At 36.7% G+C, this 18,236-nt stretch overlaps 1 long non-coding RNA gene across 2 annotated transcripts in view; it reads right to left on the reverse strand.

The window, feature by feature from the left end:
* Window positions 1–18,236, reverse strand: part of LOC129150959 (uncharacterized) — an 83,150-nt gene that overhangs the window by 55,229 nt on the left and 9,685 nt on the right. For both annotated transcript variants that reach the window (XR_008557751.1, XR_008557749.1), the window contains exon 2: window positions 13,775–13,883. This is a non-coding gene — a long non-coding RNA (uncharacterized LOC129150959). The remainder of the gene's footprint in view (window positions 1–13,774; window positions 13,884–18,236) is intronic.

Here is an 18,236-nt window from a genome sequence, read left to right on the forward strand (position 1 = left end):
ACTGTTCTTCAAATTCTACTGTGGCTATGGGGCTGGCTGGCATTAGAGAGAATAGAATATGGTGGGTTTTTCCCATATGATTTAAATTCCAAAACTAAATAATTTATCAGACCAAAAGATTTCCATCTTCATCTGTTTCAATGTCTCATATTTCTTCTCACTGGAAATATATTCTTCTGTTTTAAATAATTTCAGTTTGGAGGATATTGATATTGCAAATGTCCCTGAAAGGGTAACATCCTGAGTTGTGTTTATTTTATAACAAAGTTTTATTGAAAAAGGAAATAATATTGGTCAATGAAGTCTGAAAATATAGAGAATGGAAGATGAATGCAGGAAGTTGGAAGTGGGAAGATGGCAAAAATATATATAATAAATGGTTCATGCCAGAGTAAATCAGGGATGAAAAAAGGAAGTATTCTTTTTTTCCCAACTAGTATTAAAATGGAGCATTATATGTGCCTCTTTTTAATGTAGTATGTACCTATAGTTTTAGAGAGAACAATTCAGACATGGCCATTAGTATCAATGACAAAAAAGAAATATGGTAGATGAATTATCAGTATAATTAAAGGGCAATACATAAAGAAAATGTGAACCAGGTCTTTGGACCATCAAAATGGATATGACTGGAAGGAAATGAACTAATGGATTTGAGATCAACTTTCAAGGTACCCTCAACATTTAGCTGCCTTACATGACTATAATTATCAAGCTATATCTTATAGCCAAAATAGCTTCTAAGAAGTCATTAAATTATTTGAATGACAACTTTATGATCTCCAAAGCAGGAACTTCAGCCATCAGAATACCTACGTTGTATTGACTGCCTAGTGTCAAGAAAGAACTGATAAAGAGTGGGAAAGATGAAGATGAACACAGAAAAGCAGTAGACCATTGGGCTACTAACCACTGGCCCAGAATGGTACCTGTGATAATTAAACATAGTACCTCCAGAATTTATCCTGGCTGAGGATAAACCCATCACTGCTTTCTTAGCCACTATTATGTGTTCCATTTGATGTGACTGAAATATTTTAAGTATTTATAAAAAGTGCCTTTTGATCCACATACTAATTAAAGCATATAGTATGTCATTAGAAGAAAGGATGGTATAAAAGAAGATGACAACTTCTTAAATTTAGAGATCTTAATCTAAATGCAGAGAAAAATAAGTAGATGGAGATAATTATTAGGGAGTAAAATTAAGTATTCTCTAATAAAAGTTTCGTTCCATATGTACAGAAGTAAAAATATTACATAAAAATCATATTGCTTGGGGCAAGAAATAGTACAACTTATTTGAGGTCAATTGGAAAAGGTAAAGTAAGAGGCATAATGATAGTTTACCCCTTTCCAAAACATCTTCCCAGATACGAAGTAAAAAAAAATCAAATCCATAACTGGAAATTAAATGGTAGATTCTATAAAGGCATAATCCATAATTATTGAGGTTATATAAAAATAAATGTAAACTGAATTTATGGGAATATTTTTGGGAAAATAACCAAATATCCAAAACATCTGAATCGCAGATGCCACCACCTGTAGATAGAATGGTAGAAGAGGCAAATAGTTATTCATCAGTTGTTTACCACATATTTGTGTATTTGCAGTGAACACATGATCATGTCTGGCTACCTTTTAGAAGGTACAATATGATGAAAGGTACAATAAATATCAAATTGTTAAAAGTGCAAACGTGGTGGATATGTACAATAAATATCAAATTGTTAAAAGTGCAAACGTGGTGGATATGTCATAAGGTTTCCATATCAAAAGAGTCAAGAAAAAAAAGTTGGGGAACAGGAGAAGGATAAGTTGACTGCTCTGCACTATACTTGCCTGAGAGGAATTTATGATGAAAAAGAGTTTTGAGTTGGGCCTTGAAGGATAGTTAGGGTTAAGGCAACTCAAGGTAGTGTGTGCACTGGAAAGGTATTTAGTTAGCTTGGGCCAATTGTGAGATTCCATAATGCAGGAATTCTGCACCATAGTTCTTTTCCACCATATATTACTAAGTATCATAATGTGAGATTGTCTATTGCAATACAGAATTGTTTGAAGCTATTCAGAAAATGTGGTTTATACTAATGTAATCTCCTTTGATTTACCTGTTACTAACACCTACCTTCAGATCTTTTGGTTGAGCTTCTAGTGTAGTCATATCACAATGTATATAGGTTAGGACTAGTCCACTCCAAAATGGACTATCAGTGTTGTACATTTGAAGTGGGTAAGTGTGTTTTCAAGCTGTATCAGAAATCATATTACCCTAAACTGAGGGTAAACAGGTTACCCTAAAAGTGTTTTATGTTCTAGGTACTGAAACATTCTGACCTCTAAGTGATTTGGTCATATATATATTGATTGGTTGAATGGACAACCAGACAACTGGACACTTAGCATATTAGGCTTTTATTATATATATATAATATATATCATGTCTGGCTACCTTTTAGAAGCTTATGATGAAAGCCTAATATGCTAAGTGTCCAGTCCTATATATGCCTTATATATATAATAAAAGCCTAATATGCTAAGTGTCCAGTTGTCTGGTTGTCCATTCAACCAATCAAAGTATAATATGCTAATTATATGGTAAGGCCACTCAACAGCTCACTATGACGTGCACTGATCACCAGGGGGCAGACACTCCGACCAGTAGGTTAGCTTGTTGCTGGGGTCTGGCCAATCAGGACTGAGCAAGATAGGCCAGATATTCCCTGGAGCCCTCCCGCAGTCCCTTTGCAATTGGCCATCCTCTCATGTCCCTCTATGGCCCTGATCGTGCACCGGTGGGGTCCCTTGGCCTGTCCTGCACCCTTTCGCAACCCAGAACCCCTTGGGGGATGTCAGAGAGCCAGTTTCGGCCCGACCCTGCAGGCCAGGTTGAGGACCCCACTGGTGCACGAATTTGTGCACCAGTATATATATTTACTCTGGCATGATCTCTGAACACATAATAATCTGGCCACTCAGTGTGTGTGTGTATGTGTGTGTGTGTGTGTGTGTGTATAATCACCTTTTCACTCTGGACTTTTGGGGTAAAGAAATCATCTGTTTCAACCCAATCAACATAGGATCTTATAAAAGTAGTTGATAAACTAATATAAATCTTATGTTAATCCAATGCATTTCCTCTAAAATTGGTACTTTCTGCCATAAGCATGAATTAAATACATGAGCAAGTAAAGAAATTTGAAAATTTGAAGTTTATGAGTTCTCTCAAACATAGCTCTTCCTATTGTCTAATCAAGAACTTTTGTTCTAGCTGATTTGGCTCTGTGGATAGAGCATAGGCCTGTGGTTTCAATTCTGGTCAAGGTCATATGTCTGGTTTGTGGGCTTGATCCCCAGTAGGGGGCAGCCAATCAATGATTTCCTCTCAACACTGATGTTTCTGTCTCTCTCCCCTCTCCCTTCCTCTCTGAATTAAATAAAAATATATTTATAAAAATAAAATGAACTTTTTAATTTATGGAAAAGTTATCAGGATAGTAGTAGCATTGAGGGTATTTGTGTCTACATGGCAAATTGAGGATGTTTTGAAAAATATAGACTTCCTAGAAATGATAGAAAAGTGACGGGGGGAGGGGGCACTTTTTGTGGAAGAGAATATATACCATGCCAAATGAAAGAGAGTCAGGGAATCACATTTTGAAGGAAAACCAGAGCCGAGGACATGCCTAAGAAACACTGTTGTAAAGGTTAGGACTTGCATATATGGTGCCTTGTGCCCAGAGGTGGTGATAGCAAGGAAAAGGAGAACATAACAAACTCTTGGTGGTGCCTAATGTTTCCCACACTTCTACAAATTGTCCCTTTAAATTATACCTTATTTTTACTCAAAAGGAACCCTAATTAATAGATTTGTATCCAGAAGATCATTCCCTATTACCCTAAAAAATGGAATCTGGAATATAATTGCTCACATTTTTTGAATAACATACAGATACTCTCCATGAGTACACTGATAATCCATGATTACAGTTATTAAAATTATCACCAGAGAAGATGTAGAGTGAATTACAGGTGAGGGCAAAGTAAAGGGAGATCAAGTGGTTGAGGTACTTAATTGCTATGATGATAATGGTGATTACATAGGATTTGATGGTGGGGCAACTGCTTCTAACTGTACTTAGGAGCTTACAAAAAGAATAAAAGTAGAAGCTTAAGGATTTATCCTCTTAACTCAATGCATGGACAGAGGACCAGGAAGCTTCTAAGGTGACCTTCACGGAAACCCTTCTTTCTTTTAGCCATAGAGAAGGCATAGATAAAAATCAGACAAAAGGCCTGGCTGGTATGGCTCAATTGGTTGGAGCATTGTCCCATGCACCAAAAAGAGTTGTCAGTTTGATTCCTGATCTGGGCACATACCTAGGTTGTGAGTTCGATCTCCAGGGGGCACAGGGCAATGTTTCTCTCTCACATTGATGTTTCTCTCTCTCCCTCTCTCACTACCCTTCTCTCTAAAATCAGTAAAATATATCCTCAGGTGAGGATTAAAGAAAAATTCAGATCTAAGGTCTGGAGATACACTTTTCTGAGTTGCAATAGATACCATATCAAGCTCCTAAGCTAAATAAAGGTATTGCTGGGGAAAAAGAATAATTGGAAATCTTGCATGAAAACATTTGGGCAAAGATGAATCTGAGAATTTTGATTCTCTTATCTCTTTGGAAGAAGTTCTTACACTCTGAGAGATCAAGCCTTCCTTTAGGGAAAAAGAACACTTTAAAATTTGGTGAAATCAATTGGAGTTGAATCTCTTGTACTACTTCCCAGTGCTTCTAGCAACATAAGAAGGTAAATTCCAAATATAGTAGTAAACTAATGATGTAGGAAGGGGTAATATGTGCATCAAAAGTGTTTTAGGATCTTTTAAATTAGATTCCAAAGGGCCAGATCAGGTCAAATATATAGGTGTCCTCCCCAAAATGTATATTCACTTTGCATAATTATAAAGGCAATGTTTATTAAAATAAATTTCATTTTCAAAATTGAGATATCTGCTGTTAAAGTGTGCATACATTTTTTTTGGGATACCCTGTATACAGATGGGGACATGCCCTTAAGATTCCATATTTACTATATCAGCTCAAGTACTATATCAGCCTGGGAGAATTGTTAATTGCTGCTGAGTTGGTTACTTAGAGTCTGAATTCAATAATGGCCCATAGCCCCACTAGTGTGGCTCAGTAGGTGAGCGTTGACCTAAGAACCAAGGGGTCCCCAATATGATTCCCTGTCAGGGCACATGCCCTGGTTGCAGGCTTGATCCCCAGTAAAGGGGCATGCAGGAGGTAGGTGATCAATATCTCTATCATCGATGTTTCTATCTCTCTATCCCTATCCCTTCCTCTCTCTCTTAAAAAAAGATAGTGGCCCACAGTCATTAAGGCTGAGGAGATGCCAGAACATATATGGAGAGCCTGAAGACTTAAACAGGTGGAATGCTGGAATGCAATTTGTCACCTCCCCTTTGTGGTGTTGTTTTTATTCAAGTGTTTGATGACTCTAAATTGTACTATCATGATTTTATTTGACATTTCCTATTGGAGAATGGATCAGTGTGAGTTTTGAAAGGAAACCCTTTCATAATCACAAAGAAATTACCTGAAGAAAAGCTAATTTTTTACAGGCATGTGGGCAGAATCCGGGATATCAACAAAGGATGGTTGGACACCCAGCAGCCTACAATAGCAGGGAAGCATAACAGCCCTCAGCCTGAAAAGTCAGTAGAAAATATTGTGCCTGGTCTCTGATGATGAATAAGGTCAAGGCGAAATAATTCAGGCGCGGTGGCCAAAGAGGGGAGCAGACAACATAGAACTGTAGCAAAACAAGGAAGAAATGGGGAATAAATACCCCTACCTCTTTCTCCTCCTTCACTCCAATCTGCTGCCAATATCTCACATTTGATCAACCTAAACAGAAGCTGGGGGTTTGGGAGGCCAAGTGACTTAGGTCATTGAGGTGAGTCTCTCAAGGCATAAGGTATCACTAAGAAAGGTTAAGACAAGACATGGAAAAAAATGAATAATAACAGTCCACCCCTTTTCTCACTCATGACTGAATAAACTTTTAGAAGTTAATGTTATTTACATCATGTTTTCTGACAATCTTTTAAGAACAATTATCAACTCATATTTTTAGCCCAATAAAAATGAATATATCTAGAAATTAAAATACCAAACATCTGTAAGCACATGCATACATATATAAATTCATAGATGCACCTTTAAACAACACTTATTATAGAGTAAATGAAAATGGAAATTGCAAACTATTTATAATTAATGATGTGAGTCCAATATATTAAAACATGTAGAAAGCAGTTAAAAAGATACTTGAGGAAAAATTAAAGATTTAAATGAATTTGTTGGAAAGAAATGATGAAATCAGGAGAAAATTAAAATGTCATTATTATTGGATAATGTGCTTATTATTATGAAAAACCAATAAAACTATTAGATAAAAGTATTGGTATTTTAAAGAAAGTTCAGCAATATTTATTATACCTATAATAAACTTTAAGTACTAGTAAAATTTAACACCAAAAATTTAATAATCAGCTAGAAATTATAAGTAAAAAGTAAAATATAATTCACAATATCAACAAAAACTATAATTTATAATGAGATTTCTTATAAGAAAAGTTTATTAAGGAAAGTACACAGAGATAGTTTAAGTAAATGAAAAGTCCATGTTCTTAGATGAGATGATTAAATATTATTTGGATGCAAATTATCTCTCTATTTCATTTATAATTACAATGTGATTCCACTTTTTAGTTAGATTTATTGTTTAACTCAGTAAACTTAATATAAAATTTACATCAAAGAATAAAAGTCTAGAAAGAACTGAGCAAATTTATAAAAGAAAATTAAAGTTTGTGGGAGGGGGTTCATGCCCATATACAGAAGTAAGATGGGACACAAAGCTATAGTAAAATAATGAAACAAAACAGTATAGTTTTCTAATAAAGACTGAGAAATAGATCAATAAAACATCATAAGTAACAGAGATACTGACTCATATACTTGGGAGCATAATATACAATAAAGGTAGCAGCAGAAATCAGTGGGGAGAAACAAATTCTTAGACAGTTTTGGAAAACTGGTTTATGATTTAGGGACTAATAACAGTAGATCACTGTCTAACACCACATCCAAAGATGTATTTCAGATTAAAATTCTACATATAAAAGTAAAAGTATTAAGGCTTTAGAAATGTGTAGGAGTACAGTGTCTCTGTGATGTATGGTTGATAGAGACTTCAAAAATAAAAATTTAAAAGCAGAAGCCATAAGGGATGAAAATATATAGCAATATAGATAAAGGATAATACATTTGACCAAGTGAAGTTTATTCTTGGAATATAGTGCTGGTTTAACATCCAAAATCAAACAACATAATTCAACATTAATGAAACAAAAGCAATAAAAATATATGATCTTAATAGATACAGAAAAACATTTGACAAACCTCAACATACATTCATGTTAAAAAAAAAGTAACCCAGTAAACTGGGATTTGAAGGGAATGTCCTCAGTCTGATAACATCTACAGGTAATATTTAATAGTAAAACTGAATGTCACTTCCCTAGGATCAAGCAAAGTAAAGTTGTCTGTTCTCACCACTTGAATTTTACATTGAAGTCTGTTAATGACTTTAATTCTGTTTTCATTAATTCTTTGGTGTGTGTTTCTTAAAAAAAGAGTAAAATTCTTCTGAGGGACGTTTCACTCTATTTCTGTTGAGAACAATGCTCCGTTGTTGTACCAGGAGATAAATATTGGACTGCCTTTACTCTAACTTAAAGAAGGAAAGGAGGTTAGAGATGATGGAGACAGGAGTGGCAATGGCACCTGGTTCAATTGCTCTATTCACAGAACTTTAATGGGACCCTTTGTTAACAGCCCTGTCTTTCACACCTGCTGTCTAGCCTCTGTGCCTCTTCTGAGCCCAAAGCTCCTCCATTCAGGATTCTGAAAGGCAGACCATGCTCCATGAAGTCCACAGCCCTGTCTGGATTCTTCCAGGTCATTCCTCTGATACTATCTGCTAACATGTTTCTATCCACATTCATTGGCCCCGAATTCCTGTACTCTCTCATCTTCGGTGATGTCCTTTCTCATCTGTATTATTGGATTATTCCTTGTCATACCTCAAAGCTTTCATTTTGGTATTTCAGTAGAGATTTCAGAGACTCCTGAAGGGAGAACCTGCTGGGTGTGCAAACTGGAAATCTAGTTTTATTATATGGTGAGGTAGTTTCCCCTGAAATACTTTTATTTTTTGAATTTGTTTTGACTATTTCCTATTATTTGTCCACATGGAGTTTGTTTGTTTGTTTGTTTACTAGAGGCCGATGCATGAAATTCATGCAAAAGTAGGCCTTCCTTCCCCCGGCTACTGGCACTGGCTTCTCTCTGGCACCTGGGACCTGGGCTTGCCTTGCAGCCCTAACTTCATCTGGAAGGTCGTACGGAAGGACATCTGGTCTAATTAGCATATTATGCTTTTATTATTATAGATTTAAAATATATTTTTATTGGTTTCAGAGAGGAAGGGGGAAGGAGAGAAAGAAACATCAATGATGAGAGAGAATCATTGATTGGCTGCCTCCTCCACGCCCCACACTGGGGACTGAGCCAGCAACCTGGGTACTTGCTCTGACTGGGAATCAAACTGTGATCTCCTGGTTCATAGGTCAATGCTCAACCACTGAGCCATGTTGGTCGGGCGTCCATCCACGTGGAGTTTAGAATCATGTTGTCAAGTTCAAAGGAAAAAAATCCTATTGGAATTTTAATTGGAAATGCATTAAATTAACTGACTTTGGAATGATTGCTTCTTACTTTTGATTAAATTTCCAAGCACTGTTTTTTGTTTTTTTTTAGCTTTGCTAATTATAAATTTCTAAATTTATTGCATTTTTTTTGTCAGAACCTGGTCTCTACAATTTCTCCTATTGCTTTTTCCAAAGCAATAGAGTAGTAAATATGTTGTTCTAGGTATCACCTGGCCCAGTACTTCTCAACATCATCAGTAACAACTGGGAACCATTGGAAATGCAAATTATAATTTTATTTTATATTCACCTAGACCTTTGAATCAGACACTATGAGTATGGCTCTCAGCAAACCCACCAGCAGTCTCTGATGCATACTGAAGTTTGAGAACTTTATCATCTGACTAGCATGTAACCTTTGGAAAAATGCTTAACTCTAAATATCCAGATATGTAAAATGGAGACACTATAACTACATAAACTTCACAGCATTTATTAGGAATAAATGCACTAATACATGTGAATCATTTAATATATTTCCTGACATGTTGGGAATATGGAATGATTACTAGTGATCATCAATTGCTTTGTTATAATTGTATTTTGTCTAGTACAAATCTGAACTTTTCTCTGATATTAACAATTTTGTTGTGAAAATGAGTATATTCCCCTTTTGTGTGTATGAGATTTTTGATGACGTTATGAAAACAGATGTTACATTTTTTAGTTCTTATGTATACTTATTTCTATTTATTATTTTGCCCATCATATCTATAAAATATTGTACATTTTTTTAAACTGCCCCAAGATTGTTGCACTTCTATAAAATATTTCTTGAAGTTTGAAGATTTAGTTAATATGTATCAATGGCCTGTGATACTGCATACAAATGCCCCTCAGATTATTTTTATTATTAACTAGTGGCCCAGTGCGCAAAATTCATACACAGGGCCTGATCAGGGCCAGGCTGGCTGGGAGGAGGGGCCATGAGTGGTTTGCCAGCCTGCCCTGCCCCCTATTGAGTTGGGGGGGGACAATCAAGGGTGGGGGTCAGCTCAGGGGAGAGGCTGTGTGGGGGGTTGGCCAGCCACCCCGCCCTCGATCATGGTGGGAGAGGCTGATCAGGGGTGGGCAGCTGGGGAGAGGGTCCGCGGGAGGTTGGCTGGCTGGCTCCACCCCCTAATCGGGCTGGTTCGATGGCTGCATTGGGTGTCATAGCGAACTATCATTTTGGTTGTTAAGGCATTCAGGTTGCTGGATTTTTATATATATAGATAGATTATATTTGCTTAACCCCCATTAGAACTATAATGGTATAGTTATTCTATATGCATCTATTTTTATTTTTATGTTTCTGGTCTATCTATATCTATCTATCTATCTATCTATCTATCTATCTATCTATCTATTATCTATCTATCTATAATATCTTTGACATACTGCAAAGATATTGCTGGTTTGGTTCCAAACCACCACAATAAAATAAATAGTAATCAGTAATCATTTTGCTGAGGGCAGCTCTTTTATTTAAAAACACACATCTGTAAAGCTCAATAAGGCAAAGAGCAATAAAATGAGGTTGCTACTATCTATGTAGCTATCTATCATCTATTCTTGTGGGGGTTTTTAACTTTTGGTATAGGCACTGTGTTTTCTTTATTTGCACATATCGTGGGAGGTTTTATTCATGGTTACTTTTACATGTTTCAAAACTTTTATCTAATCAATGTTTCTCTAATTTTCAATATTGGAAAAATCACTTGTATGACTTCCCATTTAGGGGCTATGGAATACAGTATTCTTTTAATGTTCTCATGCATTCATATTCAGTATAATTTTTACATTACTGTGGGGTGAATTGTGTATTCCCAAATTCAAATGTTGAGGCCATAACCATCAGTGTGACTGTATTTAGAGATAAGGCATTTAGGAGATAATTAAGTTTAAATTAGGTCATAGGGTTTTATCCTATAGGATTTGTTACCTGATAAGAAGAGAAAGAGAGACGGAGATCCCTTTCTCCAAGTGCTTGCCCCAAATAAAAGCCAAGTGAGCACACAGTGAGAAGGTGGCCAGTTGCAAGCCAGGAAGAGTTGTCACCACAACTTGACCTTGTTGCCACCCTCACCTCAGTCCTCCAGCCTCCAGGACTGTCGGTTAAGCCACCCAGTCTATGGTATTTTGTTATGGCAGCCTAAGCAGACTAATAGATTCACAAATTATTGTTAGTAAATTATCTTTTTGTACTGTTTATCTTGTTTCTAGAAAAGTTATTGATATTTGGGTTCTGTTTTGCAACTGTTTACAATCCTTGACTTAAGTTCATGTCTTTACCATTTGTTTTAGATGGGTATCTCTAAAGAAACTGAACAAATAAGTAGATATACATATATAGAATGAGATTTAACTGAGGGTTTGGCTCATGTGATTATGGAAGCTGAGAAGTCCCATGATATACCCTCTTCAAGCTGGAGTCTCCATAGAGCCAGTGGTACAGTTCTGGTCAAAACCCAAGGCCCAAGTACCAGCAGCACCAAAGTCCAAGTGTAGAAAAAGATAAATATTTCAGCTCAAATGGAGAGAAATACCTATCCTTTCTCTGCTTTCTTGTTCTCTTCAAACCTTCAATGGATTGAATGTTGGTCACTCACCTGAGTGAGGGTGATATTCTAAGGATTCAAATGCTAATTTCTTCTGGAAATACCCTCACAGACACACCCAGAAACTATGTCCTACCAGCTACCAGGAATCCCTTAGCCCAGTCACCTTGACACATACAATTAACCATCATACCATTATTTCCACTATTCATTATCATTGTAGGTTGCATTATATCTGCAAGTGATGTTTTCTCCTTAAGAAGATAGCTGAGATCTTCACAAATGGAAGACGACTTGGACAAGTATAAAGTTCTTTCTCAAATGTTTTTCTTTAAACTATGTTGTGCATTTGTATTAACCATCCCTTCACCTTTCTGCCTTGCAAATGTGAGTTTGGATGGCAATATAATTTATATGCCTTTGAACATTACCTGCTCATTCTTCCAGATTAATATTTTTCTTAGTTTTGTGATTACAATGAAAATTGCCAGATGTGGATCTCAACGGTATTTTCTTTTCATTGATTTTGCCCTAAAATTGTAGACCTTTCAATCCGTACACACCTTTGAGGGCTGCAGAAAGGCTTATCTTCCAGTAGATCTTTGATGTTTTCCTCTGCTTTTCTCTTTTTTTAAGAAACACTTTTTATCTGTAGACTTCTCCCCTGTTTTGGATTCTCTGTGTGAGTTATGATCTTTTTCGGGACTTTGATCTTTGCTTTCTATGATAGTTTTCTCAAATTTGTCCTTCAGATCAGTGATTGAATCTCTTGTCATTTAAAATCAATTCTTTTTATATACTCCACCAGGTTTTTGAATTTTATTTTTATTTCTTTATGTTTCTTTATGTCCATTAATGATCTTATCAATCTTCTTTTTCTTTCATTTTGTAGAATTTGCCTTTTAGCCTGGTAGGCTTCTCCTTATGAACCTCTGTTCTTTTTAGAAAAGGCCCTGGATTCTACCATCCAATTGAGAAAGCCAGTATCTTGATTGTGTAGGAGACCATTTCTAGAGGTTTATCTTGCATATACTGCAAGTTTCTGCTACAGAATCTGAATTTGCTCCTGCCCATGTTGGCTTAATGATACTCCAAATAGAAAGACTGATAAAAAAAAAGAAGTTCCCAGCAGGCATGTCTCAGTGATTGAGTGTTGACCCATGAACTAGGAGTTCACAGTTCAATTCCTGTCAGGGCACATGCCCAGGTTGCAGCTTTATCCCCAGTGGTGGGGGTGTGTAGGAGGCAGTGATCAATGATATCTTTCTCTCCCTCTCCCTTTCTCTCTGAAATCAATAAAAAAATATTTTTTTTTAAAAGAAAGAATTGGAAATGTACTCATTAATCCAGGTTCTTCCGATATTCCCCATGACCGCCCTCAAACCAGCCTGCCCCGCGACACATGATTTTCTATTCGTGGAGAACCCTATGCTTCATGCCTAAATGTGTACACATAAAGGCTTAATTGTGTTCTAAGAATTTCTGACTTCCACTGGAAATAATAACTGAGGGGTGGGGGACACAGTGTCCTTAATGACTGGAAAACCAGTTAGAGTAAATAAAAGCACTGATTACACAGTCCTCTCATTTTTTTCAATGAGTCTTGGCCCTATGAGGTTGAGGTGACTTTTTGTCTATATACAGATGATTTTTATTTCACAATTTAAAGCTTGCCATGCCCTAAGTTGAGGCCTGGGCAAGTGTTTCCTGTTGTCAAAATTTTAAGGAAGGAAAGTGGGCCCAGAGAGGTTAACTAACTTTATCAAGTTCACGCAGCTAATAGTAGATTTGAGGGAAAGCGTCAGGTGCATCGCACACTCTTTCTTAGAACACCACACCGTCTTTCTTAAGATAAATTTGTTTGCTGATAAACTTAAGGAAAACCTGGTGATCTGAAGATTCTTCAACAGCTCTGAAGAAATTTATTTTTTGCCAGAAATAATATTTAAGTTTTATCTTGAATCTTAAAATAGCAGCATGATTCAATTAATGCTTACCCACATGTCATTTGTCAACTTGAACTTCATTGCAATAGATTTTTAGCTCCTCCTAATGCTGTCCTTAATTGTACTAACTCATGTAATTTTCTCCTTTCCTGCCTTGTTTTCCAATATTCTGTACTGCATACTGTGGGTCTTTTCTCGAGCTTTGTCTTCCCAGATGGTACCAGCCATGTTTTATTCATTGTTCTCCAATGTCATCTAGCATAAAACTAGGCCCACAGGAAGTGTTTACCCAGTAGCCTAGTCTAGGGTACAATGCTAAAATAGCAAGTTTCTCTGGAGACTACTTACAGAAAAATTAAAATTTAATTAATTATCTAATAGTACCTACTTTTCTCTTAAGTTGGATCAAAATAGCTTTCATTTACCTTTTTTTGTTTCATCCCTTCCACAGGCAATTTTTCATAGATATTAAGATGTCTTGTTCAGCAAACATTTCACAAGGGTTTCCTATGTGCTGGGCACAATGCCATTGTTCTGGGAAAAATAAATGAATAAGATACAGTCTCGCTTGCAAATACTCACTGTCTGATGAGCAAAACAGACATGTATGTAAATGATCTCAGTCAAATTTGGGAAGTGCTCCAATAAAGTTATGCACTGGAGGAGAAGAGATCAACTAATTTACCTTGAGAGAGTGTCAGGCTCTCTAGCTTATTCTTTTCATAATAAAATCCAGCAAAAGAGCCCAATCCCAATGTATCAATAAAACCATAGTTCTCTGGAGACAGGGATATATTGAACAAACCTCACCTAATCCTGTCAATGGTGCTATCTGGAATTCTAAGGGCACGGAGACCTCAAAAGAACACCAGTAGACCATGACCAGCAGCCTAAGAAATAATGAACATTTTTACAATGATGAAAAAATAAATCCCTTTCCTGTGTCCTTCTAAATTTACTTTGACTAGCTATTGAACAGGCGTTTCAAAGATTCAATCCATCACAACATATTAAGTGCTGCTCAGCTCCCGCCACTTCGGCTGCCCTGCTGTGGACCGTCTCTTTCTGTTTGCATCTTGCCCGTCCTCTGTGCATATAAAACTAAGTGTCTCCATTTCTGCTCTCAGAGTGTACCATGCCATACAACTGAGATTTCAAGAACAAATATCAACAGTGGCTAAGCCAAACATATCTTGTCAAGAGAGTGCCACTGCAGTGTAAAGATTGATTTGTCGAGGGAGGTCTTGCATATAAGTAGATGTGAAGGCAAGGACTGAGGTTAACAAGTTTCCTCTGTGGGAGTTTATTTATAACAAAATAACAAAAGGACAGTTCTGCCTCTGCCAGTTACTTTTCATCTCGTCCTGTATCCATGGCTGTAGCAGCTTTATTCATCACTGGAAATCAGCCCTTCCAGTGCAAATCCTATGTAGAACAAACAATTGGCCTCAAGATTTATGTTTTCACATAGATTAGGATCATTTCATGCCAGTTAGTACCGTTTGGGACTGCTCTCTGTGCCTAGCTCAGTGCTTACAATGCACAGAAGGAACAAAAGAGAATGAGAAGATTTCACTTTGCATGTGAGGTGCTCACAGATGTCAGACCCACAGACATTGCACAGGAGAAGGTGTGATCAAGAATTAGTTGCATATATTCCGAGCACTGAGTATTGGGCATCAGAGAAGGAGACATCATTTTGGCTTGTAGTAGTCAGCATGGATCAACAGATGAGGTAGTTGAGTTGGTACTTGAAGAAGGGTTAGGTTGAGAGCAGATTGTGGTCAGTTACATGGTTACACGTAGATGGTAACATGTGTCTCGTCATCTTCAATCTTGGTAAACTGACAGAATCAGGGTTAGGACCAGATGGCTGGATGCATAGACAAAGTAGGCAGACATGGAGGTGTTTGGTTTGAGTACCTACCCACTCAACAAATATGTATTGCAGGCCCTAGAAGCTAGGGACCTAACAATGTAAAAGATTCAATGTCTACCCAAAAGCAGCTCACAACTTAGTGGAGAATAGAGATAGTAACAAGCACATAGACAATTATAAGAAGACATAAAAATTATTGTAATATAAGAGCACAGAAGAGGAACATATAAATTGGACTTGGATGTAAGGTAAGGCTTTCCACAGAATTTGATATCTGAACTGAGGGAATGTGGGGTGTAGGAGATGGGCTACACTGACTCAATACTTCTGTCTTCTACAGGCCAAAAAGCCAATTCTGCAATTAAACACACTTTTTCTCACACACTGTTCTCAACAAGCTCTTCTTCTAAAGCTGCTCTCCCCAAAATGGTAGCAGGTCATGGCCATGACTAGAATCAACCAAAGTACCAATAGTAGTTGGCCTCTTCTATTCAAGAACAGGACTTCAGTGTATACCACAAGAGACTTTCAAGTCCTTAGGGTAAAATCTGCAGCCAACTCATGGCCAGTTAACTCAGAATATCAAAATAATTGTTTGGGTAGCACCATGACTAGATAATTTTACATTATTCCCCAGGGGGATAAAAGGGGGGGGTGCACCTAACCCTGGTAAAAGGCTGTCCCCTAACCTTGGCCCCAAACTAATCTTATGCATATAAAGACTGATGATGTCAATCATGGCCAATTAATTCTTTAAAATGTGTCCTTGGACATGAGGGGAATGAGGAACATTTGTGGACAGCATTTATTTAGATTGTACAATGGAAGAGACCAAGCTAAGTTATAAATTGTTATGGAATTGCACTTCAAGCAATGAATTTTAGGGATGCCCCCACCCCCCAAGCCCAACGTTTTCATAATCTGGAATGTACCATAGTTGCCTTTAAATTTTGCTTCCTCTGAAGAACCAACTCATGACCCTTGTTCTTCCTACAACTTCATCTTCCTCAACTCTACTCTGCATTATTACACCTGGCCACCCTAAGGGTAGATCCTGTTTCTTCTCCTGAATTAATTAAGCATCCAAAATTCCAGGCCCATCGAGGTTATGCCCACCTGGAATCTTGTGTTGTCTTCTGGACTAGCAATGTCATCACGCTTAACTATCTAATAACATTCTTTGTTTAGAATGACCACCATTAATGACTTAGCAAGGTGACAAGCTAATTACTGAAACAAGCATGGTTTAGAGTGATTTTTCTTAAGTTTTTCAGTGTTTACTAGCACCCAGCTTTTAAACTACATTGTGTATGAGAGAGGGCTCATGATGAAACCAAGAATGGATGTATGGAAAGCATGCAAGTGAAACCGAGCCCAGAAAGTTAAGGAAGACAATGGCAATTTTTTTTAAAGTACATATTATATAAACACATATAATTTAATAATTTAATATAGTATATTAAATTCTTTTGATCAGTCTCCATTGTGGAAATATCTATTATACATAAATAACATTTCCCCAAAATGTATAGAATTGTGTTAAAAATAAATCCTTAATTTATCAGAATTTTAAAAATAGTTTAATGGGTTTGATGATTATATTGCTAAAATGTTCTATTTTTCTGATTTCTTAAACAGAGTATAGAAAATATTTTTCAAATTATTATTGTTCTCTACTTTATACAGTTTGCAATTTTTTTCTAGAATTAATGACCCCAGAGTTGTGCTTTTGGAATTCTTGTGAAAATTTCTAAAATTTCTCTTTTATTACTCTGAGGCTCTCAGCAGGACCTTCTGCTTTGAGTGATTTCATGGAACTGTATTTCCCTTTCAGTCTGATGATTTCAGTGTGCTTTTGGATTGGAGAATTAAATGTTACCTTTCTAAGATTTAGTCATGAAGTAAGTGCCAGTGGGTCATGATGACCTAAGCTAGGAGTTAAGATTTGATACCCGATTTCAGCAATTGCTGTTGAACAAAATGAGTCACCTTTTAATTTAATTCCAGATTTTTATTTCTGCTCTTAGCATTCTAGGTTGCCATAAGATTTATATCAATGTTTTAACCTGAAGCTTTATTGATTTAGAAGAGATGCAAAATTATAAAATCTAGAACCAGAAGGAACCTAAGTCTTAAAGGAATCACCCATTTGCTTGGAGTTCAATTACCCCCAGAATATAAAATGAAGATGAAACACAAACCAACAGGCAACCTACTTCATTGATTTCTGACAGGGTGGTGGTGAAAGGTATAGAGAATAATGTTTTAAGTTGCTTTTTCAAATTACATCCATTTTCCATGCTGAAGCTTGTAGACTGGTGAGAGAGATTAGCTTTGCCAATGGGGCCATTTGGACTGTGTTTATCTTTCAAAGGCTCTGAAAATGAATGTTCAAACAGTAACAGTGCCAAATAAGAGAATGCTATCTAAGTCTGTATTTGGTTGTACAGGTATTAGACTAGAGCAACTTTTGAACTAGTTTTATCTCATCCAAAGCAGGTAAAATACATCACATTCTCCATTAATGAATTTTGTAGTGTAGGTTTTCAGTCTTGAGATCACTAGTACACAATGAGATCTCAGTCCAAAAAAAGAGTTCAGTTTAAGTTGAGAATACTACACTTAGTCCTGCCCCAAAACACCATACTCTAGAAGTCATCACAAATTCCCACAAAGAAAGGGTGGAGGAAAAGAAAGAGAGAGGGGGACATGGCTTTTGGTATTTGGAATCACATTCCCTTTGTTTGTAGACTAAGTGTTCTTCCTTTATTCCTACCTTACATTTTGAAAAAAATTCTACAAACATGCAATACTGCCCCTGCACAAGACACTCAGCATCCTTACCTCATAGGGCTGACAATTTAGCTTATTCCCTTTGCATTATATCATTGAAATTCTGCCTTCAGCCTAGTGGCACCTTACAGAGAGATTTTTACAGAGAATTCCACAAGAAATGGGAAATATAAGTAGATCATTGTCACTGAATTTAATGCTTTCTTTTTACCACT

Source organism: Eptesicus fuscus, chromosome 12 (assembly GCF_027574615.1).
Source record: "Eptesicus fuscus isolate TK198812 chromosome 12, DD_ASM_mEF_20220401, whole genome shotgun sequence".
NCBI lineage: Eukaryota > Metazoa > Chordata > Mammalia > Chiroptera > Vespertilionidae > Eptesicus > Eptesicus fuscus.